This window comes from Desmodus rotundus, chromosome 4, assembly GCF_022682495.2.
Source record: "Desmodus rotundus isolate HL8 chromosome 4, HLdesRot8A.1, whole genome shotgun sequence".
NCBI classification, from domain to species: domain Eukaryota; kingdom Metazoa; phylum Chordata; class Mammalia; order Chiroptera; family Phyllostomidae; genus Desmodus; species Desmodus rotundus.
The window spans coordinates 36,231,342-36,258,470 of record NC_071390.1 but is presented as its reverse complement, the minus strand read 5'-3'; the positions used below and the strand labels follow the sequence as shown (position 1 = coordinate 36,258,470).

The following is a 27,129-nucleotide window of genomic DNA, read 5'->3' as shown; positions in this document are numbered from 1 at the left end:
GTACTCTCCATTTGATGCAATACATCTATTGAGACTTTTTTCCACTGCTCAAACAGCTTTTTTAAAATAAGATACAGTAGATTTTGTTTTATTTTATTTTCACATGTCTGTTATTGTTGTTCAAGTACAGTTGTATCCATTTTCTACCCCCTCCACTCCCCTCCCCCCAGCCATCCCCACCTCCCACCCTCTATCCTACCCCCCTTTTGTGTTGTCCATGTGTCCTTTATACATGTTCCTGAAAACCCTTCCCCTTTTTCCCCCCATTATCTCCTCCCACCTCCTCTCTGATTACTGTCAGTTGTTCTTAATAGTTTTTAAACTCATTGATTTTCATGCCTTTCATGCTTCTGCTGTTTTTTGTTTCACCTCTTCCACATGGGCAAAACATTTCCCTTTGAGGACTTTTTTCATCTGGGGAAACAAGTAAAAAGTTGCTCAAGTTGAAGTCATGTAAATAGGAAGTGTGGGCCATGGGGGTCATGCAATTTTGAGTCAAAAACTGCTGAACACTCAGCATGGTGTGGGCAGGTGTGCTTGTAAATCACCCATCATAAAGTGGGGAAACGTTGAAAAAGTCTTCAAAAAATATTCACTGAAGCCAAACGCAGTCTCTCACACCACCACCAGCTAGAATACTGATACAGACGTGTTCCTAGAACACTCACCTAGTGGGGGAAGCCTGTATTACAAGAGGCCTGCCCTCCAGAAGATAATTCCAGATTTTTTGGCAGGTCCCCTCTCATATTTGGGCGGTAGGTAGCTACCACTACAACATGGCTCTGAAATCAGCAGCCACTCTACTCTCAGGACAGGCTGGGGAAGTGCATAGCTCTGAGTGGCTACCAATACTTTGTCTTGTTTTAGCTTTGTATACAGTTCTGCCTGATTTGTTGTCTGATTATTATCTATTATCTGAGATTGCCAATTTGCACTGATGCTGATGTTCCCATTGAGAAGAGGTCCATCTCTCTCTGAAGCATGCAGTCCTCCTGGTCCAGGCTTTGTGCCTCAGACAAGGAGTCCAGCTTCCCAGCTTGCTCTCTCTCTGTTCTGTCCTCTTCACAGTTACTCTGCTGTCACACAGCATGTACAGAGATACAGTCAAGCTCCAGGATGCAAGGACTCCTCTGAACGTCTCCCTGAGATGACTCTCTTTTGAGAATTCTTGGGTGAGTTTTTGTGCTGCTGAGCAGGGAGAGATTTTAATCAAGTTCCCTAGTGTTATATGAGATGATTTTCTCTTTGGAGCTGAGACCAATCTAGAAAACGTTTTTCCATTTTTTGAACAGGCTAGGTTGGATCTTTGCCTTTTGACTCTTTCAATTTATTATAAGTGGGCTTCTATTTATGGAAATTTTGTAATTTTAATAAATTTACAAAAGTGAGTTCTGCTTATTTGGTTGAACACATTTGGAACTGAACTGACCGGTCTGTCTGACATACACGTAACCACAGTACAACCTGGAGCCACAGTCAATGTGCCCCTCCCTGCATTCCCCATCCTACCTAAAGCAGCCTAAGCCAGAAGAGGAGAATTTCAGCAACAGGAGCTGGGAACAGACTTCTTCATCAGGGCAGCTTTGTTTCATCCCAGTGAGGAGGCCATTTTCTGCCTTGTCTTTGCCTGTTTTGAGCTGTCTTGAAAGCAGCGGCTCCATGGGAACAGGAATTGCCATCACACATCAAGCATTTAGAGGGAGCATCTATGAGAGGGAGATGAAAAGAATATAAGATGTGGCAGGGCAGAGGAGAGCAGTGGAGAAAGTGCAGGGGGCAGGATTTGGTCGCGGGTGGACACCTTGCTCTGGGGGAGTAACACGTGGCTGGAGGGGGGTGTTGTGGTATCTATTGTCAGCCCCCTTAAGGTTGAATTATCCAAGGACCTGCAGCTGTCCCTCCTTTTACTGCAATCAGCTGTCAAGATCCTAGCTTGAGGAGCACCAAACAGGGAGCTTTCAGAATCTGAAAGTGATGCAGCACTTGAAAGTTTCAGGTTAATTTTGTAGCATGCTTCCCTTCTACATATGCCCAACATTTTGAAATTCAACTTGATTTAAGCACAGAAACAACTGTGTTTCTGAGTCTCTCCTCCAGTAAATATTTTTAAAAGGTGGTTACATCTATTACATTCCTCTTTACAACCATGCTGTGAAGGAGACAGACACTGTAAGAAGTCTGTTTTGTAGATGAAGAATCTAAGGTCCAGTGATTTTCCTAAGGTCCCTCAATTAATGATGGCAGAGCTACGGCTGAGTGAAATCTACTCCCCTCTTTAGCCATGCTGAGGTACAGGTTTGGGTGTGGGGAAGTGGAGGTCTATTATTTCTCTCCCAGAGAGAAAGCATGACACAATAATAGAACTAATAAACTAAATTTCTTCATTCTCAATCATTTCAATTGTGGTCCGATACTCACTGGGCTGTGATGGCAGATCTGTGAACACTGAAGTCAGGAAAAGGGGGCTTTAATCTGAAGGTAATGGCAAACCCAGTGTGGAAAGAATCAATAGATTATTATGTGAATCATTGAGCTTTGTTATGAGCAGCGACCTTTCACAGCAGGCACGTTATTGCGACAATACAGCAAGATAAACAGAGCTTCTTATTCTTTGGATGGTAGGAATTAAAGCTACTTTACCATGTTGGGCAGAAATTATTTTTAAAAGCATTTGTTTATCACTTATCTCCCAGCTATTAGGTGCAGAGAACAAAGCTAAGCATTCTCTTCTAAACCTTTGAGTGTAGACTGTCTGGCACCAGTTAATATTTCCCCAAACCTCTGGTATTAGACTATCAGCTTATGGACCATTTTGGGCTTAGATGATGGTGGGACTTTAAAGTTCTGAACCTCCAAGAAAACGATCACCTCTCCCCTTCTTTTGATTGGCACACACTTACAAGAGCCTGAACCACATCAGACTATTTTGTCTCTTTTGATGAAACTGAATAGGTACCTAGAAGTGCCAGAGTAATGATAATCTAGTCAGACTTCAGCAAAGTTCTCAATACTGTTTGGGGATGAAAATGACATAGAGATGTGGATGATGGGGTTGAAAGTCACATAGCAACTAACTGGACTCTAAAAAGGCATAGATTAATAATAGTGCAGCTGCCTATTACCTCTCTCCTTTTTAAAAATGACTTTGGTAAGGCATATTTTACATATATAATCCACTCGTGTTAAATGTACAATTCATGATTTCTTAGTACATTTCCCAAATTGGTGTGTATTACCACACACCAATTTAAGAATAATTTCCATCACTCCAGTAAGATTGCTCATGCCATTTTGTGAGTCAATACCCACCCCTACTCCCACCCTACCTCAGGCAATCACTAATCTACTTTCTTTATAGATTTGCCTTTTCTGGACATTTCACATAAATGGGATCATACAATATGTGGTCTCTTGTGTCTCAAGTCTTTCACCAGGCATAATGTTTTCGCAGTTCATCAACATTATAGGATATATCGGTAGTTTGGTCCTTTTTATTGCTCAGTAGTAGTATTCCAGTACATGAATTTGCATGTTTTGGCCATACATTCACCAGTTGCTAGACTTTTAGGTTGTTTCCAATTTGGGGCTATTATGAATAATTCTACTAAGAACATTAGTATGCAAGTCTTTGTGTGGATGTATGCTTTCATCTCTCTTGGGTATATATCAAGGAGTGGAATTGCTTTTCTTAAGTCATGCTCACCTCCTTTACCATGGAATTTCTTTAACATGGTGACTCAGATCACCCTATGAGCTATCTGCATCTTCCTTTTGAAAGTCAAAATGTTAAAGGAGGGTGGGTTAGGTAACCAAGAGATATTTAGAGGCAGAATTCTACAAGGTGCTGGAAAAAATTTTCTTCAAGAAAAAACATATCTGGAAATGGGTAAAATTAAGTTGAATAATGAAAGAGTTCCATTGTATTATGGTAGCATTTGTTGTCTCTCATGTCCTCTCATTTGTTTCTATACTCCAATATCCACAATGGGACCACTCATTTTCCCTAATCACAAGGTTCCCAACATTAAGACATAAAATGCAAACTTCTTAGCATCCTTTTCAAGGTCCTCATAATGTAATCCCAACACAACACAACACTATCAGTCAGGATGTAGTCAGAAAAACAGACGGGTTGGTGGCGAGGCAACATAGACATTAGAACACAAATATAGATAGAAGCTGCCTCTATAGCTAGGGCTGGTGGGACACTGGTAAGGGGATGTTACTAGAGTTAGGGGTACCTGCACGCCCCAGCAGGCCAGCTCTGGAAGGAGGGAGGAAACATCTGTCTGCCAGAAACATCACCCAACACAGAGGAAGAATGGTTGAAATATTCTGGATTACATTTTCTCCTGTCCTCCAGTCTCCTGCCAGTGCATGCTTTGGGCCAAACCTAGCTGGCAGCCAGTGGCGAGTGCATCTGAAAAACAGAGCAGAACAGGACAAAGACAAGACAGCAAACAGGTAAAATTCCAGCTCTATCTGCCTACTTGCCTTCATTCACAGTCCTCAGAAAATACATGACATGAAACCTCCAGTCTCCTGAATAGAACCTGGACAAATTTATGAAAATTTTCTCTGCCTTGAATAGAATTCTAGTTCTGGGAGGGACATTGTTGACCCTCCAGGCCAATGGTTTCTGAAATCCTGTGGGGGCCTGCTGAACAGAAATCAAAGCAATTCTGCTTTTTTTTATTATTATTATTATGTGTTAAAGCTTCCAAGTAAAATTCTCATTGAATAAAGGAATACTTGGCTTTAAAAAGGTAGATGTTCACTGGTGAGTCCTGCTCTGCATTTTACAAATGGGGAAAATGAAGCACAGAGATTTTAGTGACCTTGTCAACCCGTCAAGCTTCTTCCCACATCACAAAAATGTTTGTTGGGGACAAAACCAGGACTCAGGTTGCTAGGGCTCTGTTCACTTACCATCGCCCTCCACACTAAAGCAGTGTCTGCCAGCCTCTGATGTGCCTAAGATTGATGCAAAGAATTTTAAATATATATGTTGATGCTGTCCCTCTCCCACATTGGAATATCCAGGGGCAGAGCCAAGTTATATTTTATATTATTAGAAGTCCTACATGCATTTAAGTACAACCCCTAGAAAAACTACTCTAGAAAACAGTTCATTAATCACCAAGGCTCCTCAATCAAGAGCAAATTCAATTACAATCAGTCCACATTACCTTTGTATGTATTTTCCATTTATCATTTAATTTAATCATAGCAGAACCCTAGGTTGATCACAAGGAAATCTAAAACTTGCTCAAAGTATTAGGAATCTCATAAAACAGCGACAAAGGAGTATTTCTCCATTTGCATGCACATCTATTATCTACAAGAAAACCACCCACTGCAAATATCTCCCCTAATAACTTCAGGAAGTTCTCAGCACTTGCATCTCATGTACTACAAAGAAGGCGATCATTTCAGCACATCTCACAGCACTCATTATGCTCTTTCCCTCAAATTCTAGCCACAATGGACTTTCTTCTGACTCTCTGTGCTCATATATGTGGGTCCCCTCCCACTTTGACATGTCGGTGAGGACTGCTCAAGTACTTACCATTCTCCTTGCTATATAGTGTGCATTTAACTGACTACCTCAACACTGAAGATCTTACCTCATCCCCTTTTTGCCTGGCCTGTGTATTCTGTAGGTTTTACTGGTTTTCCTTTTTGGTGAACAAAGTTCTCATTTTTACTACCTCCCTCTCCCTGTTTGCCTTCCCTGCTGGCATCAGTACATTGATTTTGGACCAAGTATGGTTTTTTCAACTTCTCTTCCTTTAAAGTTGTCTTTCCCAGGAGGTCCATGGGTCCTGCTTGTAAATAAAAGCATAGTAGGCTTACTCCGGAAATTTCAGTACTTACATTTAAGCACATAAGATGGAAGCTCTTCCAGTTCAGTTAAGGGAGAATTTACATATAATTAAATTTACTGGAATTCCCAATTCTCTGAGCATTCTGGTTAATTAAGATACTTTTAAATATACATTACTAGGTAAATGCTAGCAGTCATCAATTTTTATTTTAAATCATAAACTAATTAGTTGTGGGTCCCCAGCATAGGTGTGCATAATTACCTTATCTTGGGGATAATTAAAATGCAGATTCTTGACCTTTTCATCAGCAATTCTGATTCAATGGATCCCAGGTGATTCTGATTGGGTTAGAGCAGGACCATATCCAAAGAAACTCTAGTTTACAAGCGCAGCCCCCTAAATTGAAAATGTCTGGGACACTTTGCTTAAAAGCCTTCACATAAGTTCCACTCCAGAGCTATTGAGAGTGAGAATCTAGAAAGAGAACAGGAAGTAGAAGACTGGTAGAGTATCCCTGCAATAAAATTAAAAGATCATCTAGGATTAGGAACCACTGTTTTACGTTTACTTTTCCCTAAAATGGAAAAGAATTATCAATAGTGGGAACTGATTTTTTTTTTAAATTTGAAGGCCAGGCTTCCCATAAGTCTGGCAAAAACAAGGAAACGATAGGTTTTCATGAAAATAAACATTTATTTAAGATACTGAATACTTCAACAAAATGTAAAACCCTGATGCTTTATCATTGAATGATAACATAATAATTTACATAGATTAGGGGTTTTTCAGCCTTGTGTCATCAGACTATTCTAGGTTGAAAGATTCAAATTAGGAGAAATGAATATCATTCCATTTAGTCCTTTTGTGCCTTAACTTTCATGCTTTTCTTTCCTATTAACAACTAGACAGACAGATTAATTTTACATATTTTTACCATATTTCCCTCCACAGATATCAAAACAACAATCTTAACAGAAACTAGTACACTTAAGGGGGCAATGGGACAGAATGTTTAAAATCAGAACTTCCCTGGAAAATGCAAAACATATGCTTTCCTCTGTGATTTTCTTATTCTCAATTATACCTCTCAGCTGTTCCAAGCTCTCTCCTCCCCTTCCTTCCCCTCAGCATACCAGCTGCTAGGTTAGCTTAATTAATTTAAATACAGGTTGGAGAATGATCTGCAACTACTACCCTCCAATTCACAAACATGGTTCCAGTGCAGATTGTTTTGATTATGCAGCTTTGGAATTACAAAACCCTTTAGAAGTTCTTTCCTATAGTACTTTTATACCTGGTTGGATTTAAAGAGTTTTCCTTCTTCCCTCCCTTCCCTTCCTTTAATTTATTCACCTGTTCATTGTACAAATATCAATGAAGTGCCAGCGACTGGTTTAGGCCCCGAGTACACAGGTGAATAGAACCCAGAGCATCCCAATCTGGAGGAGAGAGATAAAACACGTAAACAAATGATTATGAATGCTAAGAACTGCAGTAATGTGAATACGAAGTTTCGATGACCTATTGGAGGAAGGAATGGCCTGGGAAGAGATAACGAGAAGGGACTGTCTCTCCAAGGACGTCGCATCAGAATGGAATCTCTCGAAAGTTCAAGTGCAGAGTGGAGCAGATAGCTTCACCGAGGAACTGAAATTCAGAACCGCAGAGCGAGGCAGGCAACGACAAAGACAGACCCAGAGGACACGTGTGTTTGTGGGGACATGGAACAGTCTTCTGTGGCAGAGCTGCAGAATACTTTTGGAGTCCACGCAACGCCACCCTTCCTCTAGAGAGCTGCTTTAACAAATCCCCTTCATGAGAGCAGCCATTTTCTCAGGAGACCCCTCCTCCACAGCCTGACTGGTGATTGGTCCGGTGGTGGAGGTTGGACCAGCAGTGGACCAATCACAGGATGTCAGCCCTCCACTCAGTAGCTGGCCCGGGGGTGGGGGTTGGTGCACAGTAACACACTCAGGCTCAGAGAGGCTATTCTTTACTTGCTGCTGGAAACCTAGGAGCACAGGGTGGTGCTGCCAGACAATAGTCCCCTACTTGGTAGAAAAGACCATTTCTGTCTGGAAGAGAACATATAGGTTTGGACACACACTTGAAAGCAGAAACATGAGGCAAACATGAGAGGAAATGAGCAAAATCATGAGATGAGAGAGAGAATCGGGACAGCCTTTAATGCCCTCCCCCTGCCCCTTCTAGACTGGTAGGTCTCCAAAGCTGCCCTGGTTCTTCCTTCCTAAAACTTGGTCAGGTCTTCAAGGATTTCTTCTGTTCTGTATCACTACCCCCCATCTCCACCCCCAACCCAAGCCTTCTAATTGCTTGAGTGAATTTGAATTAGTTTTTGGGCAAGAATACCCAGGCACACTGACTAGTGATGAGGTCATAATTTAACCCCTCCTCTACCAGAAATGCCCACAGCTCCTCACCCTGTTGGAAAAGAGAGGCTTTGCCTAAAGCCCCATATGTCTTAATAAACCACTGTGCAAAAGTTCTGCATCAAAAAAATATTTAGAAAAAAATGCCATCTTGGATAAAGACACTTAACAACAAAAAAATGACAGGTATTGTAAGAATACCCCCAACTGTCCTTAAGCTACTAAGCCAGTTGCACAAGAAACAAAATAAAAACACAATTGTAACTCGAAAACACCAAGCAGGAGGAACATGGAGTCACTGCTGTTTGTGAGCCTCTCCCATTTCATCTACCTGTTTGAAGATGACGGAGACCCAGTTTGGAAGTTAAGTCTGTGGTCTTTATTTCCACTACATTAATACAGTAATAACATGATCAGATGTACCTTTTAAGATTTTTCTGGTTTATTCCTTGGAAAATCCCTGTGCTATAATTCTTCAAAATGAGTACTGTTGATCTTAAACCAATTGCCAGATATTTCTCCAGCAAAATGGGTTTATTCAGGAATAACAAAGAATTGCAGTTCAGGACATGTGGTCTAATGGCAAACCATTGTAAGTTCAGAGATATGAAAGAGGAGGTCATTCTTCTATGGACTTGGGAGGGGACTGTTGTAAACAAGAGTCCGTTGGAGGAAACCGAAAGTTAGAGGTATATGACTTTTCATTGCTGAGTTCTGGCAGTCTCCCACTGGCTAAGCTGTTATTGGGCAAAAAGGAAACTTTTCTTCCTCCTGCTGAGGTAGTGAAGTGGTACAGGCACACCTCAGAGATACTGAGGGTTCGGTTGGAGACCACCACAATAAAATGAGTCACAATGTTTTTGCTAGTAGAGGGTCTTGCTTTAATTTTTTTTAAAGACATATCTGTGAAACTCAATAAAGCAAAGCACAAATAGACAAAGTATGCTTGTTTTCACAACACACACAATTGTAACTTCTCACGAAGTGACGGATGTGTTAACTATTCTTATTGTGGTAATGATTTCACAATATATACGTACATCAAATCATTATGGTATACACTTTAAACTTAAACCATGTTATATGTCAATTGCTTCTCAATACTGCTGGAAATTTTTAGTAAAAAAATACAGTTTGAGAGGGAAAAAATGCTTGTTTCAAAAAAGGGATGTTGACCAATACAGAAATAAATATTCAGCATATATATTAAGTCAAGGGCTAAGTGTATTTGTTCTTGTGCAAAGACCAATAGCTTGAAAAAATGCCCTGAAACAAAAGTTGGCTTTTGTTCCTTTAGAAATAGGTGGTGTCTGTCAGCATTAGGCGTCAGGTTGGAAAGGCCTTTGCAAGCACTTGCTGAGTTACCTCACGGAGCTGACTGGAGCCTGTCTGTCTCCAGCCCCGGACAGATAACACACCACAACCCCCATCTCAGCTTCTGGAGGGCAAACCCCAAAGAGACCACATTCCTGTAATCTAGGCTGAGTGTTCCCATGGCACAGAGGGAAGTGAGACTATTTCTGACTTGCCAAACCCCATCTGAAAAAGCATACCCCCTGATGGCAGCCTCTTCTCCCAAGAATTCTGGGAGAAGATCCAGACAGAAGCACTTTATGTGGGGCAAACGAGGCACCAGTTCAGCATCCTGTTTCCTCTCCTGGCAGGCAGATATTTTTCTTTTTGTCTGTTGCAGAAACTAGAACCGGATCATGTGCCTAGGGCACCTAAAAGATGGAAATCAGTGACTTGACAGAAAAACTGCAAAGGACACTAGGTAACAAGGGAATGGAGAAGGGATAGAGGGCAGAGAAGACTTTTAATTTAGATCAGCAATGCAAATCCCATGCCTACCGCTAATACTACTGACAAAGAGCCTGGGGTGGGGGGTGGGGGGAGACTGAGATGAGGCTGGGTTGCTCAAGGGACTTCCACTGACACAGGAAAGAAAGCAGGCTTAGGGACTGTCAGGACTACTTGCTGTGTTTATTTTAGGGTCAAAGTCTCCCGTTTTTATCTGAGGATGAAATGGTTACCTTTTTGGTGACAAGCAGCACTAAAACTGCAATTGAAATGAAAACCCATTCTTGCTGGTTGGCCATATGAAAGCCCTTTCTCCTTAGCCTTGTACTACTTTGGGATCTCTCACAGATACTCAAATCTGACCAATATCCAAAGACTTTATTTATTAAAATAGTTTTGTTAATGTTTTTCTAATTCCATATGCTCCTTGAAGGAAAAAAGCCATGGAGATACAGAAAACTACAATGTTCAAAATATAAACAGCACAGACGCCCATAAACCCTATCAACAATTTGGCAAATAATCTCTCCATCTCTCCCTCCTTCCCTTTTTCCTGTACCCTTACCTTCCTTAAACATTTATTGAATACCTACTATGTGACAGGCACTGAACTTTAAGAGAACACTTGAATCGTACTTTAGAATCTAATAGTCCTTTAAGATCTTAGGATCTAATGGTCCTTTAGGATCTTCATGTCTCTGCCTAAACACACACATATATGTAGACAATTTTTTTAAATATTTAGATCATATATAATTTTATACAAATGAAATTGCTTTAAAATCAGCTTATAATCTACTTATTTCTCCATTCAATAACAAGGCATAAGCATTCCATCAATATATATCTCCATGTTAATGGCTCCAAAACAAGATTGCTCGTTAAATGAACGTTTTACCTTTTGGCACAAATTGCCATACTGTTTTCCACAAACACTGTACCAATTAGCTCAGCCAATGCTACGGGTAGAAAACCTAGTGCCCCACACCCTATTGTACCATTGTCCTTCAACCCTATTTATACTAGTTATTTTTACATTCATGTTTTGCTTTTTTCCCCATGAGATCAAATTTATTCATCTTTTCTTTCATAATTTCTTTTTTATGATATTTAGAAAACCTTTCCCTGTCATATAATTATTTTAAAAACAATTTTCTTCTAACACTGTACTGCTTTCTTTTTTTATGTTTAAACTTTTGATACACCTGGAATTTAATTTAGTGTAAGGATTTACATAAGATACAGATTTATTCTTTCCTAAATATACTTAAGGGTTGTTATTTCAAAGAACTGTTTTTATGCATATGCTGTAAACTATCTTCATGGTGTAATTTTTTATTTCTTTCACAGGAACACTAATGCTAGAAATTCCACAATTAGAGACTGGTTTTTCATCCTTCATTAAAATATAAAAATCAGAGGGAGAACCAAGATGGTGGCTTAGGTGGACACACTGCGCCTCCTCGCACAACCAGAACTGACGGAAAATCGAACGGCAAGTCCGACACCAAGTAAATAAAAAATAAACATTCATCCAGACAGGTAGGAGGGGCGGAGACAGGCACCGGGGTGGAGAGGACTCGTGTGGCTGTGGCAGGACTGAGACTGGCGCAGTGTAGGACGAATGGGGCAGGCAGTCTGACCACTAGCAGACACTGCGGCCCCACATTCTCGCAGATAAACCGAGAGGGCCTGACTCAGAGTGGCAGAGAAAGGGGCAGGCAGAGCACGGGTGGCACACCGTGGCCCCACCCTCGTGCACAGATAAACCGGAATGAACGGAGGGGAGTGAAGCAGACCGCGTAACCCAGGGCTCCAGCTCCGGGAAATAAAGCCTCAAACCTCTGATTGCAAACGCCCGTGGGGGTTGGGGCGGCAGCAGGAGAGACTCCCAGTCTCACAGGAAAGGTTGTTGGAGAGACCCACAGGGGCCTGGGGTGTGCACAAGCCCACCCACTCGGGAACCAGCACCAGAGGGGCCCAGTTTGATTGTGGGAAGCGGAGGGAGTGGCTGAAACCCGGTGGAGAGTGGAGCGGGCCCCCCTCTCGGCCCCTCCCCCACATACAGCATCACAGTGCAAGGACCAGTTACCCCACCCCGGGGAACACCTAAGTCTCCGCCCCTTAAAGTAACAGACACACCAAGACTAAAAAAAAAAAAAAATGGCCCAAATGACAGAACACTTCAAAGCTCCAGAAACAATACAACTAAGCGAGGAAGAGATAGCCAACCTATCGGATGCACAGTTCAAAACACTGGTTATCAACATGCTCACAGAATTGGTTGACTCTGTTCGAAAACCAGATGAAAAAATGAAGCCTATGCTAAGAGAAACAAAGGAAAATGTACAGGGAACCAATAGTGATGCGAAGGAAACTGGGACTCAAATCAATGGTGTGGACCAGAAGGAAGAAAGAAACATCCAACCAGAAAAGAATGAAGAAACAAGAATCCAAAAAAATGAGGAGAGGTTTAGGAACCTCCAGGACATCTTGAAACGTTCCAACATCCGAATTATAGGGGTGCCAGAAGGAGAAGAGGAAGAACAAAAAATTGAAAACTTATTTGAACAAATAATGAAGAAGAACTTCCCCAGTCTGGCAAAGGAAATAGACTTCCAGGACGTCCAGGAAGCTCAGAGAGTCCCAGAGAAGCTGGACCCAAGGAGGCACACACCAAGGCACATCATAATTACATTAGCCAAGATGAAAGAGAAGGAGAGAATCTTAGAAGCAGCAAGAGAAAAGGACACAGTTACCTACAAAGGGGTTCCCATAAGACTGTCAGCTGATTTCTCCAAAGAGACCTTACAGGCAAGAAGGGGCTGGCAAGAAGTATTCCAAGTCCTGAAAGGCAAGGGCCTACATCCAAGATTACTGTATCCAGCAAAACTATCATTTAGAATGGAAGGGAAGATAAAGTGCTTCTCAGATAAGGTCAAGTTAAAGGAGTTCATCATCACCAAGCCCTTATTATATGAAATGTTAAAGGGAGTTACCTAAGAAAAAGAATATAAAAAATATGAACAGTAAAAATGACAGCAAACTCACAGTTGTAAACAACCACACCTAAAACCAAAACAAAAGAAAACTAAGCAAACAACTAGAACAGAAAGAGAACCACAGAAATGGAGATCACATGGAGGGTTATCAATAGGGTATTGGGAGGGGGAGAGAGGCGGGAAAGGTACAGAGAATAAGTAGCATAGATGATAGGTGGAAAATAGACAGGAGGAGGGTAAGAATAGTGTAGGAAATGTAGAAGCCAAAGAACTTATAAGTATGACCCATGGACATGAACTATAGGGGGGGAATGTGGGAGGGAGGGGGTGGGCAAGATGGAGTTGAGTGAAGGGGCAGAAAAGGGACAACTGTAATAGAATAATCAATAAGTATATCAAAAAAATTAAAATAAAATAAAATAATCTTTAAAAAAGAAAAAAATATATAAATATCCTAAAAGTTTGAAGTTTTTAAAGATTCCACATATATGCACCATGCAGTATTTGTCTTTCTCTGTCTGGCTTATCTCACTTAGCATAATGCCCACAAGGGTCCATCCACGTTGTTGCAAGTGGCAGGATTTTCTTCTTTCTCATGGCGGAATAATATTCCCTTTATATCACACCTTTATCCACTTATTCATTGATGGACACTTATGTACTTCCTATGTCTTGGCTATTATGAGTAATGCTACAATGGACATGGCAGTGCGGATATCTCTTCCATATCCTGTTTTCATTTTCTTTGGATATATACCCAGAAGTGAAATTTCTGGATCATATTTAATTTAATTTAATTGCTGGATCCATATTTAATTTTTAATTTTTTTCAGGTTTCGGTGTGAAGAGGTTAAAGATTAGCATTTCTGGTGGGAAAGAGACACTGAGCAGATAGTTAGGTATTGCTGGAGTGTGGAGCTAGTGAAAATAAAAGAGCTATGAGGTCAAATGGGAGGGCGGGAGCCAGATGCTGGTGGATCTTCTATGCTATTTTAAGAGACTTAGACTTTGTCTTAAAGGATGTGGGAGGCCATAGAAGTGGTTAAACATGGCAGAAACATAGCAGATTTGGAGTGGGTCACTCTGATGGCATTGTGAGTAATTCATTTGCAGACTAAGAAAAGGTAATAATGCATAGGCAGCCATGGAAATAGACAAATTGAGATATAACCATGGATCTCACTGCACTCATTGATGGCAGTGAGCTGAGGTATTTGAGAAATATCTAAGTGGTAAAATTTGCACATGATGGTAAAGGAAGGGGAGGGGCAACACTGATATTCAGACTTCTACCTTATGTCTGAGTGGTTACTGGCAGTAACTATGAAACAGCGCAGCCCAAAATGACTAGGAATTAGTTCCCAAGAAAATGTAAGTCAAATTCATACACTCACCAGAATGTCTAAAATAGAAAAGACCAAGTGTTGGTGAGGAAGGAAAATTGGAACTCTGATATGCTGCTGATAGTGTTATAAAATGGCACAACCCTTTTGAAAAATGTTGTAAATATCTACTAAGATCAAATTTATGCATAACCTTGAACCAGCAATCCCACTTCTGGCTATATACCTGACTGAATGTGTACACATGTTCACAAAAAAACCCCACGTACGACTATATTATGGCTTCACTATTCATAATATCACCAAATTTTAAATAATGAAAAAGTCTATCAGTAGTAGAATGGAGAAATAAATTATGGATTATTAATATAATAGAAAATCAGTCATCAAGAAGGCACTTGGGCTACCAATGCTTAATAACTCTTGGAGGATGGAAGGAAGCCCTGGGAATTGGGAAAGGTAATATTCTGCCTTAAAATAGAAATGTCCATTAAATAGCAGTTGATTTAGCTTCCTTAGTAGGAAAGACACTATAAAAACAAAACAAAACTACAACAATAAAAAATGGGAAAAAAAACTACAATGAATCAAATATCAGCGCACACATTCCATTAGGAAGCCGTAAGAAATCCTCTTAGCTACCAGAGCTTTCTCTGTGCCTGGAATAGTGCTAGGCACCTTTATTTAAACTTAACAAAAGACGAAATTGGGGCTCATAGAGGGTAAGTGAATTACTCAAGGTCAGACCCATCTTCGCTGTGTTGCCTCTGCAAGGGCTTTGATAAAAACTTTAGGGCCTGCACTACTTGTACACTAAGGGGATATAGTAAAGACTAGGTTCTCAACTAATTGTACTAAGCACAATTCTTGCTTAATGTGCCAAGCAAGACTCTATGGAAGAATTAACTCTATGGCATAGACTGCCTTGGTATTCACCAAACCTATTATTCTTCCTTATGGGAATGCAGATAGACTGAATTTCCCAAGCTCCTTCCAGTGAGATATGGACTTATGACTAATTCTGGCCAACAGAAGATGGGTGAACAGGATGGGTACCAACTTCGGGCCTAGGCTAAGAGAAAGAAGGTAGAATGAAGTTAGGTCTCCCAGCCACTTCTCAGAGGAGAGTCATCCTGCTGGTTAGGAATGCCCATTTTAGTTTTGAAATGAGTAGAAAAATACCTTTTATTTTGTTAAGCTGCTGAGGTTTGAGAGTTCATCTGTTATGACAGAATGACCTTAGAAACCTTTTTTATGTGTCACACTAAGCAGTCTTGTGATTGACATCAACAGCCATTAATTAAGGTGGCAGCTAGATTAAGTTGGCAAGGGCTGCCAACACTTTTAAAGACAGGAATCAAATTTACTATAAATTACTTATGAAAAAAAGCCTTCAAAACTGAAATGAAAATTCAATAATTACACAGAACACAATTAGGAACAAACACATACTCAGATTCAGGGGTGTCCAACCTTTTGGCATCTCTGGGCCACCCTGGAAGAAGAAGAGTTGTCTTGGGCCACACATTAAGTACACAAACAGTAATGAAAACTGATGATCAGAAAAAAAAAGGTTTTAAGTAAATTTACGATTTTGTGCTGGGCCACATTCATAGCCATCCTGGGCTACATGCAGCCTGTGGGCTGCAGATTGGACACCCCTGTTTGTGAAGAAACCGACTATTTTATTACTGTGAAAAGAATCTCATGATCAAAATGGAGCATAAGTTAGATGTGAATAAACAATAAGGTTGCTAGTTTAGATGTAATTATTGGTAAATAGACATACACGTGAATACCTAAGGTACAGGAAGAAGTGCCTCACATTGGTACAGGAATGGTACAAGTGGAGATGGGGGGTGCTTTTTTTCATTTGAGAGCTCCCAGCTCTCACCCACATCTAAACATTAGTCATGAATGTCACCAAAAAAGCAACCTGAGGCTAGAGAGGATAGCATTAGATTTTTAGTGTAATCAACCGTCTTTGGCCTCTGACTCCATGTGAGAAGAATTGGTTATGGGTAGGGTGACCGTGTGTCCCAGTTTGCCCAAGCCTGTCCCAGTTTTTGACTTTGCAGGGGCTTAATTATTACTAGCACCCCCTTTCTTTCTCCAGAGAGTCCTAGTTTGAATGATAAATTGTAGGATCACCCTTACTTTGGACCAAACTTTAGGAGTTCAGTGCAGACTTTTCTCCCTTCTCCAACGACCGATACTCATGTAGGGCTATGGATATCCCTAATATTACCATGAAAGTTAGGATGATGAAGCAGAAAACACTTTCTCTTTGAACTTCACATCATAACTATTTGATTACACTTTGGGATAAGCTTGATGCACTGTCACCCTCCCCACCTTCACTTTTATAAGAGAATAGAAGCAAAAGCCTTCTCTTAAATACAATCGACATAGTCTATAATTACAAACTCAGAATGAGCTTAGCAAACAGCAGCTTTCTCTATTGTATTTAATTACTACCAGAATGAAAGGCAACAGATCAATGATTTTAAAATAAAAGTCACCATTTCAGGTAGATGTCCCAAAAATTCTTCCTAGATTTTTCTAAATAACCGAAACCACAGACATTGAGTTATATTAGCAGACATTTTGCAAACTATTTTAGAGGATGTAATTCTCAGAAGTCTTTCATAGTGTTTTACTAAGACAATTTGGGGAAGGAGGTTCTAGGGAGAATATTCCCATGCTAAAGTTATTGTAGCCATTGCTATAGCTCTAATTCTCAATGTGGGCTTCCCATAGTCTTGGAGAACTCAAAATAATAGAATAAATATGATACATTTTTTGTGCATTCAGTTTTACTTTGATGTTTATAATTCTGACTTTTTGTGTATAAATAAAATTAATATATTATTAAATGAAATGTAAAACATACATGAATTTTTAAGATAAAGATGAGTTCCCAAAGAATCTCTCCCATTTCTGATAGACTGTGGTACGATCTCCCCCTGTCTTCTGCAAATTAGGGTGGGAAAATTGGAGAAGCGCTGCTCTAAGGTAGAGCACTTTGGAGCCTCAATCATCCAAGCATGTTTGTTATCATGGCCCCAAACTCAGTGGGCTGTAATATAGCATAAGTGTTAGGAACACAGGCTTTGGTATTGAACAGACCTGGTTATTGTCCTCTCTATCCCACGTACTAGCTCTGAAACTTTGCATAAGTTTGAAATAGGGAGTCTAATTCATAGGAGCATTTTGACATTAAAGAATGCATGTAAATTGCTCAGCACAACGCCTGGCACATTATAAGCACGTCATAATTGTTCATTATTCCTTGAGAGGTCTTGGCCCTATTCACGGAAGCTCCCTATGATCAGGTAGCATATGTAATTTTGCTCTATTGAAAGTATAAAAGGAGATATAGAGAAACCAGAAATGATACTGAAAGAAAGCAACAACAAAGGCATTTTTAAAAGCTGGGAAGCTATAAAGAAAAATGAAGGAGCTAGGGTGTTTTTACCCTGGAATAGAAGAAGCCAAAAAGTGACAATAACATTCAAGTATAAAAATGATTATGAGGAGGACGCTGCTAGATTGTTTTTCCATTTCTACTAGAGTTAGCACACATAAATGTTATAGCAAAACAACTTGATTTGACACCAATAAGAATGTCTTGTCACGGAGACCACCAACACTACAACAGCATGGGAGAGATTGTATTTCTATATCCACCTGGGTGCATCTAAAAATAGCCTGGCTAATATAGGGAAAGGTCTAGTTGTGGCTGCCCTGGATGACTTTTTAAATATGAGTCCAAGAAAGAGATGAGTTTTCAATCAGTTCAGGTACTCAGTTTTTGGTAGATGTTCATTCCTGACTCTCTAACATATAAGGTACAGATATATATGCCCAGCCTTTTGGAGACACATTTATAGAAATTAATGTGATGTATAAGGGAAGAATAGTGATAGATTTATAATATTGATGATGATAATAATAGTTAACATTTATTAAGTACTAATGTATCCTAAGTATATGCCTTATCTTTTGCTGTTCAATAATTTGTTTTTGCACTTAATTACATGAATTATTCTAATCCAGACATACATTGGACCTTTTAATTTTAATCTATCCAGAAGTGAATGGATGATGAATAATACCCCACTAATCAAATTTTATCTACCTTTCATGCCCAGCTCAAATTGCTTCTTCTCTATGAGAGCTGTCTGATTTTCCTGTCTAACTATTTATTTCTTTTACCTAAACTCATAGCTTTTATCCTCAGTACCTTTCATATGAGACTTAATCAGATTATTTCTTTGAGGTATTTGTACTTTGTTTTGTTTGGCTATTCAACCTTTATCCCTTTATTCAACTCTTCATAATGTGACATCTTCCAAGTCTGATAGTAAAATCTCCCAGGAAAACACTGGAGTGGTCACATGTTGTATTTTTGGCTGTTCAGTATCCATTCTGCTACTTTGGTGACAGTAGCTTGTTTTTCATTTGGGAAATTATTTCTCTTCGTTGTGTGCAGTCTTGATGGGACAGTTCATCGAATCTCTCTGCCCTTTGTTTCTCTAAGGATAAGTAAGTTACTCAAGAGGTAGTTGGAATTTCTCTCCCAGGGCTTTGAAACTTCAACAGAGTATCACAAACGCAGGGAAAATGGTTGATTTATTCCAGCAGCAGTGATCTGGAGAAGTTGTCTGCCTTCTTCAAACCTGGCCCCCTAGATCAACCAGATCCTGTTCTGATCCAAACCTGCTATTCTAGCCTTTCTTTGAACTACCTGATAGCCTTGCAATAAGTTAGTTACGGCCAACTTCAACGTGCTAACTATTACTGGGGCCAATCCTCTACCTCTTTGCATGGCCCAAAACGCAGTGCTTATCACAGAGTAGGTGCTCGTGAGGGCTATTTTGAAGAACTTAAATGGAAAAATAATTAATAACAAAGAGAAATAAGATCTATGAAGTCATTTTTAAATAGATAAGATGTATAAAATTCCAGTGGAGAGCCCCAAGAATGCTGCATTAGTGATAGTTATTAAATAGTGAATTTATATCATCGCAACCTCCACCCTGCCTACTTTTGCTTTGTTTATTAAGGTGCCTGAAAGGGGCAAGTTCCATACTGCAAAACCCCACTACGATGCCCCACACATCTTAGTAGTTGTGCGTTCTTATTTCTAGAACTCCCAACACTTTCTGGCCCCGAAGGCCCTCCCTTAAGCAATGCTAAAGAAGTTAATCTGAGCCAGAATGAATTATACTCACTGATCACACCAGGAATCATTCTATTTTCACATTGTAAAACGGATTTAGTAGAGTCATGCAAATGTGGACTACCCAGGACTGGAAAGAAATTAGGACAGAGCTCAGAGAAGTCAGGCAGGGGTCAAGCATGGGACCAAAATAGAAAGCAATGCCTACAGCAGCCGTGCTGCTGCACATGGTACAGGGAGTTGAATCAGATGACTTCTAAAGTCTTCTACAATTTCGGTCATTTTTTTTCTACTTCTTTCAGGTGTTCATATGTGCTGTTCTAGCATTTTGTTTTAAAAACCTCAATTCATCTGCAAATAGAAATTTTTTAATTCAGTAAACATTTGCTAATGGCTTATTCTTTACAAATAACTGCTCTAGGTCCCAGGAGGAAGGGCAAGCAAAGATGCAAAGAAAAATAGTTACAGCTGCTATCTTTCAGTAGCTTATAATTTGTTGAAAAAGATGCTGTGCCTCTTTGTGCTTTCTGTACCAAGAGCACTCTGTAAACAGGAGCATTCACAAATTGATCAGTGACAAAGAACTCTTCTTGCCTTCAATGAGCTTTTAATTTTGTATTCTTTACTGAGTTATTCAACATTCTTCACTGACTAATCTCCATGTAATCTCCATGTACCAGACTCTAGGCTAAGTGATATGGACTAATGAGAAAGATTGGCATGTTCTCTCCTTGAAGGAGAGTCAAGGAGCCCAAAGGAAAACTGGGGATAACCTAAGCCTCCTACTTCATTTTATGATGCCAGTTATTACCTTCTCCAATCCTTTTTCTCCTGTAGTCATTTTGTCATTTTGAAAAATCAAATCTGATCATGTCACATTTACCCTGCTTCAAACTACCCTATAGCTTCCCTCGGTTTTCTATTCAAACCCCTTCATAATGTAAACAAGGTCCTGCATCAAATGGCTCTTGGCAGCTTTCATTTGAAGGATCTTTAAATGGCAGGATGTCAGCCCTGGCCTGGGTGGCTCTGTTGGTTGGAACATCGTCCTGTAACCTAAGGGTTGCGGGATCCATTCCAGGTCAGGGCACATACCTTGGTTGCAGATTCAGTCCCAGGTTTAGGAGCCTGTGATTCCCAGTCTGGACACTTATGGTCTCTGGTCCAGGCACCCACAAGAGGCAACCAGCCAATTGATGCTTCTCTCTCACACCGGTGTTTCTCTCTCTCCCTTCCTCTGTCCTCTCTCTCTCTAAAAAGCAATGAAAAAAAATGTCCTCGGGTGAGGAAAATAAAGAAATAAATAAACAAATAAATAGCCTGGACAGATTGCAGGTGATATAATGAGCAAGCTGAAGTGCTATTGTCAAGCCTATCACGAATACCCTTTAAGTATTCAGTGATCATCTCTACCCACCAAATCCAAGGCAGATATGATGAAGATCCAGAATGGAAGTCCAGGGGGAAGTAGATCAAGGCAGTACAGAAATCTAGGGCAAATGAGTCACATTATATTGCTTCAAGGCAAGAACGCTAGCCTCAGTGAAGTACATGCATGAATGGGTGAAGACTTCAGAAATGAGAAAATATTGCATGATATTTTGGAAGAATAATCATGGCAAGGGTTTTTATCACATTGCACTGTCCAGACAGTTACTTGAGATGTTCTTTGATGCTCTTGGGCTATCATTTAAGTCTGTGAACAGAATTTGATTCTTTATCTGAGGGATGTTCTAAACCCCAAACGTACCTCAAAGGGTCTGTGACTTCTGCTGCCATCCGCGCATTCACCAAATTTCCAAAGGGACTTACAATTCAATAAAAGTTAAGAACCATAAACAAACCAAGGCTATGAATGTAATTCCAATACTGAATTCCAGTTCTCTTTGTTATTAAGAAGGGCAGACCAGTTTCTCAGGCTAGTATATAAGGCAAATAGTCATTGATATGCTAGCGTACTTAAGAATGGAAAAATTTTGAGTATCTAAACTTCAGTTTCCTTAGCTATAATTGAGAATATTAACAATTATTTCAAGGGCTATTGTAAGGATGAAGTGAAATAATGTATGTAAAGTACTTAGCACAATGCCTAAAACATAATAGGCACTCACATTATTTTTAATGATGTTATTATTTCTCTGACTCACAAAGTGTTACTGCTCACAATACTGTGAAATTTCATATTTAGGTCTTTCTTATTTCTGTGCTCCCCTTGTCCCTCATGAAGAACACTGTTCTGGGTCCTTAACCTAATGTAAAAGGTATAAAACATTCAAGTTGGAAAGAACTTGGGGGAAGATCCTTAATTTAAGGAAGAGTATGCTAATACCTAAAGACTTATCCAAGGTCACATGGCTAATTAGTGGCAAAAATGGGTCTTGACCTAAGTCCCCTAGTCCACTGGTTTTACAGCTGCAGTATTATTATACCAAATTGTGAGAAGCACCCCAAATAAATACACTAATATATGTTTATTGAGCACCGACCTCCATGGACCTAGAGCTGTGCTAAATACATTGGAAAGTGTGAAACGAGTATGAGAAACATTCTTTTCAATTTAATAATTATAACTTATAACACAAATGAATCCTCTCATTGCAGATGTCTTTCCTCATTAATTTTACATTAATTTTGAATGCTCCCTTTTATGTTCCTTACTTCAACTGTGAGAATAAGGAATGCAATTGTATATATGAATTCTTGCTAAGCAGTTTATGGCTGATTATTACTATGCAGAAAACTTCATTATTAGGATCAGCCACACATTCACATATCGCCCATTAGAACTGCCCAATAATCCTATTTTATAGATGAAGTAAAGGCGTAGAGACATGAAGTAACTTGCCCAAGTCCCTCTCAGGCACCAAACCTGTGTTTCTGCCGTACAAACTCCTTTGAACTTTTTAGCTTCAATATTAATCCCTACAAGCAAAATTAATAAAAAAGGACAATACACAAATATGGTGCATATAAATTGCTTAATTAGTAGGAAGTTATTTCACAAACATATATTAGGTGCTGATTATTTCCTAGACTGCATTGCAAGAGAGTAAAATTAGCATCACAGCAACAACCACAAATGGCATTTTGTTCACTCTACCCCGGCCCCCTCCAAGGCAGCTCTGTCCCTGGGTCTTGCTTGTGTTTGTGAGCTAGGCTTCCCAGCCACCGAGGGTCCTCAGCTGTTTCTTTTTTCAGCTGTTTCATCTTGTCAGTATTCAGGTGTGCTGCTCAGGCTGCTGTGTCCTTAGCTACAATTTTAGGTTCTAGGAGTTATCTCAAGGAAAAATTCAGTTCACTTTGATTTGTAATATCATGGTAGTTATAAAGCCATGTGATCTTGTGCTCTGAAAGTCCTACAAATTTGTAAATGAAGGTTATCATCTTAGTTCTTTTCATCTTAGTTCCAGTCTGAGACCTATAGTCTGGACCACAGGATTTCAAGTATCCAGTATTTCCCTTTTTACTGAGCCTGGCCTGTGGTCTCCAGTCACTTAAAGCTTGAAGAGCTCTTGCCCAGGAGTCTCCCTGTGTCTTCATGCAAATAGACAGCAGTGGATCAGCCCCAAAGGCCCCTGGATGTGTTCAATCCCAAGTGTAGAGAATGCATGAGTTCTCAAATAGTTAATCTGTGACACCCTCCTATGCGATGTGAAGGTGCTGTGGTTGCAGAAGAGAGCACAACCCCATTCACACTAGCAAGAAATCCACTATTTTTACCTCCTAAACCGGGATCCCAGATCTCATTTGGGTTTATCCACACAATCAAATTCTTACTCTACCTTCATGTCTGAAGCAGTGATTCAGAATAGTATGGCTGAGAAGTCACTCTCTCAGTGCAAAAATACCTTTTTTGAACTAATAGTAATTAGCCTTTGCTATATGTCACATACTGTGACACATTCTTTATACACATCATTTAAAAGTGAAAACAGCATAACTGTGTAGGTATGCAGATGGAGGCCCAGAAAGATTAAATAATGTTCCTCGGGGCACCCAGGACTTAGATAATCAAGCTGAGAACAGACACAAGTCTGACCACAAAACTCCCTTCCTGACTACTAAGCTACATTCCTTTCCTTTGCCTGCCTCAGTTTAATACTAATTTCTCAAATGCAAAATAGATAAAAGGGCAACGTAAGTAAGACGAATACAAATGCATAACTAGTACGAGTAAAGTGTGCATTATCATTTTGATGTCAAGCCCATTCCTGTGAATGTTTCATTATAAGAGCATTTTAGTTGACAAAAATTCAAAGATGCACATTTGCTAGTTGAAGCAAGAAAATGTCAATAATCCCACTTTATTTATTAATTTAGATATGGCTCAGGCAAGTACAGCTGGCACTGCTATTCTTAGAGCTGGAAGGAATGGGGTGGGAGAAATATTTTTGTTAACAGATAGACTCAGTCAGATTCAGGAGATGACTCCACTACTCTAAATCTCTAGTCATCTCCCATCCCCCTGCATTCCTAACACTGAAAACTCTGCCAGTAAGATGAATGTGAGAATGGGATTAAAAAGAGACAAGGGACCAGCAGTCCATCACAGGTGGCAGTTGGATTAATGAAAGCCAGAAAGCAGCTAGTACAATTTGGGAAATCAATGAGACATAGGCAAAGGCAAAAACAACCAGAAAACTCTAGCTCTCTCTAAAAAATAATAAAAAATCCTTTGTATTTGTTCAGATCCCTTGACCTGAAGATGTCAAGGCATTTCACAAGCTACTTATTCTTGTCTATGTTAAGGAGAAACCAGCATAAACATTAATGCAACTTTCCATCTGGGCTAATGGAGGTAAGAACAGAGAAGAGAGAAAAGGAGTCAGGGTTCTCACAACTCTCCTTATAATTGATGCCTTCATGAAGGGGCGACCAAATTTTTGTGCTGTCATGTTGATTAATCTTGTAGTAGATGTCTTTGAGGACACCTGCCCAATTCATAGTGTCCTTTCTCTGAGAACTGATTCCTGTGTTCACAGAAGTGAATCCTGACTGCCATGTTTGTTCTGTGTGTCTTTCCCATCCCCACCATGGCCATTGTTGACTGGATCACAGGTGGCCTCCGGACCCAAATGAGGCCAATCAAGTTCTTTCTCTAGTGACTTGCAATTGGGATTCAGAGAACTACTCAACATGTAAACCAGGCATTGTTAGGTGTGCAGAAGCAAAGAGACGGTTTTCAGAGAGATAGATGAAACAGTTTTTTAGAGAAATGAGCAGGTACCTTTCGTTCCTGACAGCTATCCAATTTCTGACTCCAGTTCCTTGTGAAGCACAGCCACATGGTCTGCCGTAGGAATGAGTGAAACACTCCTAAATCCTGTTATTAAATTCCTCTTCCACTTAGGTTAGCTCAAGTGCATTCTGCTAATTGCAATTAAAAGTATCATAAGTACTTCATTGATAAGTGTTTCAGGTCCAGATTCTCCTTGGAAAGTTTGCCTTGCAATTTCTTTTTGCTCTTCCCCTACATCTCCGTCTATTTCTCAACATTCGTTAATTGTGCCTCTTTCTGCCTGTCTCTTAAATATAGGTATTTTGTAAGCTTAACCCATCTCTCTGTCACTCTTGACCTTCTTAGAGAGTCTCACCTCCTCCTGGTTTCAGTTGATACCTACAACCCCTTGAACCTCAAATCTAGACCGCTAGGCCATACCTTTCGACTGGTATTGGCAAGCCATTCTGGATAGCTTCACAGCCTCCTTAAATTAAAACAATTTTGAAATCACTCATTGTCCTCTTCTGTATCTCAAAAAATCTGCTCTTCCTCCCATGTTTTTTATTAGAAAATGGCATTACTCTATTATTGGTCAACCAAACTAGATGCCACAGAGTTATTTTAAGTGGTTCCTCTCTTTCACCCCTTGTAATAATTCAGTCTTCATCATCTCTCAATTAGATAAATGACTGTAGTTTCCTAAGGATTTTTCCTCCCACAACGTCATATAACCACCTCCAACCATTGCCAGCCCATTTTCTAAGCTCTGCCAGGGGTAGAGCACTTTTTCTTCTCTTCCACTAATCTACATGGCCATCCTGATGCCCGTATCACACTGGCACTGATTACTGTAGCTTTGCAGTATGTTTGATACTGGAACGTGTGGGGAATCTTTTTTTTTTAATGTAAAATCTTGAGCCCCACCTCCAAAGATTCCGATTCAGTCAGAATGGGGTAGACCATGAGTCTGGTTTTTCATAAGTTCCCTAAAAGCATTTATTGCAGAGCTCCAGGGACGCCATAGAGTAATGGTTAAGAATGTGAGTTTTGGAGCCTGACTGTCCAGGACTGAATTCTGGCTCTGCCCTTACTTGCTGGGTGACACTGGGAAGGATATTTGCTTCCTTTGCTGTAACGTAGGGTTAATAATAGTAGTACTTTTTACATTATTTAAATTCATTAATTCTTGTAGAACAGAAGAGTACCTAGGACTCCATAAATGTTAAGTCATTATTTGTTCTAATAGTTGTTCAGAGGAGCAAACAATGGGGACATGCAGAAAAAGAAAAGAAAAGCTCCAATTTGATGACATCAAAAAATTTCAGCAACTTGGCAAAATCAAAATAGACTTTGTGAACAACAAGGGAAAAAAACAAGTACTAGCTGAGTAACTGATCTTTTTTTATTGTGGTACAACATACATAGCCTAAAATTTTTGAAGTGTACAGTTCAGTAGCATGAATTACATTGACAATGTTGTGCAACCATTACCTCTATTGATTTCTGACATGTTTTCATCGCCCCAAACAGAAACTCTGAACAATTAATACCTCCCCATTTCCCTTGACCCCCGCAGCACTGGTAACCTCTGATCTGCTTTCTGTCTCTATGAATTTGACTATTATAGATAGTTCATACAAGTGGAACCATGCAGTATTTGTGTGTGTGTATCTGGCCAATTTCATGTAGAATAATGTTTTTAAGTCTCATCAATATTGTAGCATATATTAAAACTTCATTCTTTTTATGGCTAAATAATATTCTATTGTTTGAATAACCACATTTTGTTTATCCATTATTCTGTTGATGGACAGTTGGGTTGCTTCTACCTTTTGGCTATTGTGAATAATGCTGCAATGAACGTGGTCATACAAGAATCCTTGTTTTCAATTCTTTTGGGTATATATCTAGTGTAAAATTTAAGTAACATCTTTTAAAAGAAATACAATGCTGCTTTATGGTAAAGGAAGCCCCTTGCTATCTCTCTCACATCCTGTGCTTACCACATGAGGCCAGTCTTGTCAGGCCTCCCTGGACCTGCATGACTGCAGCAGGTCATTGCTCACTAATTGTTGTCTGGGCCATAGAGATGTGGGTGCCTCCAGTGGGGGGCAGGCTGGGACAGGGGTGTTCAGATTATTGCTAGATAACAGAAATCAGTGACAAGGTTTGAGGGAACCAGGGAGTCTGCCCTGTAACCTGTCTTTGCCTCCTTTTCTCTGATACCTCCTGCTTTTGAAAGGATGTTCTGCTCAGCCCAAGAGATTACAAGGTTATCTAAGATCTCGGAAAGAGGTGAAGAGGAATTGTATAACTGTGCACATTTCTTGACCCTGCCAGCTGCTAAGGCTGTCATTACA

General features: G+C 39.9%; 1 long non-coding RNA gene across 2 annotated transcripts in view; it reads left to right on the top strand.

Annotated features, from left to right (window-relative positions):
- LOC139440845 (uncharacterized) overlaps positions 1–27,129 on the top strand; it is a 191,488-nt gene that overhangs the window by 118,256 nt on the left and 46,103 nt on the right. The window contains exons 3-4 of one of the 2 annotated variants that reach the window (XR_011651109.1): positions 4,364–4,464; positions 11,369–12,054. The exons of the other annotated variant lie outside the window; for it this stretch is intronic. This is a non-coding gene — a long non-coding RNA (uncharacterized lncRNA). Of the gene's footprint in view, positions 1–4,363; positions 4,465–11,368; positions 12,055–27,129 lie in introns of those variants that run through there. 2 annotated transcript variants of the gene reach the window in all.